Source organism: Melanerpes formicivorus, unplaced genomic scaffold (assembly GCF_026170545.1).
Source record: "Melanerpes formicivorus ecotype bairdi unplaced genomic scaffold, bMelFor1.0.p_v2 SCAF_543, whole genome shotgun sequence".
NCBI lineage: Eukaryota > Metazoa > Chordata > Aves > Piciformes > Picidae > Melanerpes > Melanerpes formicivorus.
Genome location: NW_027142895.1, coordinates 117,501 through 119,557, shown reverse-complemented (window position 1 = coordinate 119,557; position 2,057 = coordinate 117,501). Strand labels below are relative to the sequence as shown.

Below are 2,057 nucleotides of genomic sequence, written 5' to 3'. Positions count from 1 at the left end.
GTCGCCACGTCTGATCTGAGGTCGCAAGCCCAACGACGAGCCACCGACGGCCCGACGCCGCGCGCAGCGCGCGCGCCCGGCCGGCCGGCCCCGCGGCGCGAGAACGGCTCCCCCCCCCACGCACACACCCCGCGCGGGGTGGGGGTGGGGGGGCGGCCGGCTCGCCCGCAGACGCCGGCCGCGGGACGGCGAGCGCGGCGTCTCGCCGGCTTCCGCCCCCCGCGACGCACGCGCGACCGCGGGGGACGAAGGGCCCCAGCCCGGAGGAGGCCCGAACGCGACACCGCGGCGGGTGACGCGCCTCTCGGCCCGGGAGACGGCCCGCCGGGGGTCGACGCCGAACGGCGACACGCAGGAGAACCCCGGGGAGGCGAGAGCCAGGAAGAACGAGGGGAACGGGAACCCCCGCCGCCCACGGCAGACGCGCGCGCGGACGCGGCAGCACGGCACGGTACCCCCGCGGTACCCACCCGCAGACAGCCGCGCCCGCGCGGGAGTGCCGGGGGGGGCGAGGCCCGCGCCTCCTCCCCCAACCGGGCTCTCGTCTCCCCCAACGCCCCACCGGGCGTCGCTGGACCAACGGGGAACCCCTGCCGGCGAAGCCCCGGCGGGACGAACTCCGCGAGAGCGGGCGCTCCGGGAGCGGGGAGCTACGGAGCGCTCCCCGAGTCTGCACTTAGGGGGACGAAGGCCCCTCCCCGCCCGGGGGAGAGCCTGCGAGGCGACCCCAGCCGCGCCGCTCGGCGGGCACCGAGGCGGCGATTGATCGTCAAGCGACGCTCAGACAGGCGTAGCCCCGGGAGGAACCCGGGGCCGCAAGTGCGTTCGAAGTGTCGATGATCAATGTGTCCTGCAATTCACATTAATTCTCGCAGCTAGCTGCGTTCTTCATCGACGCACGAGCCGAGTGATCCACCGCTAAGAGTTGTCTGGCTTTTCGGCACCGCCCCGCCAGCGCGGAGGGGCCGGGACCGCTCGCAAAGGAGCGGCCCCTCGGAGAGCGCGGCACGGCGGCCGCTCGCCTCACATTGACCGTACAAGCACAGGAGAGGGGGGGAAAATAAAACGAAACCCCGAAGCGGCAAAAGCAAGGGGCGGGGAGCCCGCGCTCCCGGCTTTTTTCCCTCCCCCGAGGAGGGAAAAACGCACCTTGCGGCGCTTCGGGGCCGGACCAGGCGCCCGGGCTCGCTCCGACCTCGGCGCGGAGGAGGCCCGCCGCGCGCCGCCGGGAACGTGCCCCGAACCCGGCCTCGCCTCGCGTGCACGGGGAAAGAAAACCCCCTTCGCTTCCCCACCCAACGGCGGGGGGGGGTGGTGTGTCTCTCGCTGGCCGCCCCGTGCCGTCGCGGAGACGCCACGAAGCGAGGCAGCGGAGACCCCCCCCCCCCCGCCCCGGGGAGCGAGGGGGGCCGGGCGCACAACCCCGCCGGAGGAGAGCGCGCGCGCGCCTCCGCACCGGCCCCTCCAACGCCGCCACCGCTGCGGCCCATCCCGGACTTTCTTTTCCCCCGCTTTGGCCCCGGGGCCGAGCCCCGGCCGGCTCGCGCCCTCGGGCGGCTTCCTCTCGCCACCGAACCCCCCCCCGCCGCGGGGGACGGAAAACGGCTTGCGAGACGGAAAGCCCGAGCCCACGTGGGACGCCGCCGCGGCGACCCGCCGGCCCTCGCCGGGCGGCGCACCCGCCGACCGACAAACCCCAGCGGCACGAGCCCCTTCCATCCTCCCCCGGCGCCACCGCGCCGCCGGCTTCGCTCGCTCGACCCCTTCCGTGGCCCCGCGGCCAGGCGGACAGCGGACGGCGCTGAGCCGGGGGGCGGGCCCCCGCTCTCCCCGTTTCCACGCGGAGACCGGGGGTGGGACGCCCCCGGCTGCCCGCCCGTCCCCCACCCGGCACGCGCCGGGAAGGCGAACGGGGAAGCCCGCGGGCAGGGCCCGGGACCGGGACAGCCGCAGCCGGTGGCAGGGTGCCCTCCGGCGAGGGACCGGAGCCGGAGACGCCGAGCGACGCCCGCCGCCGCTCGGACGCGGTCACGCCACCCGAAACCGGCCCCGGACGG

The 2,057-nt window shown here is 76.7% G+C and overlaps 1 non-coding gene across 1 annotated transcript; it reads right to left on the bottom strand.

The window, feature by feature from the left end:
- Positions 1-774: 774 nt before the first annotated feature.
- On the bottom strand, positions 775-927 carry LOC137460260 (5.8S ribosomal RNA). Its single transcript, XR_010992760.1, has one exon. It is a non-coding gene; the product is annotated as a 5.8S ribosomal RNA (ribosomal RNA).
- Positions 928-2,057: the final 1,130 nt, after the last annotated feature.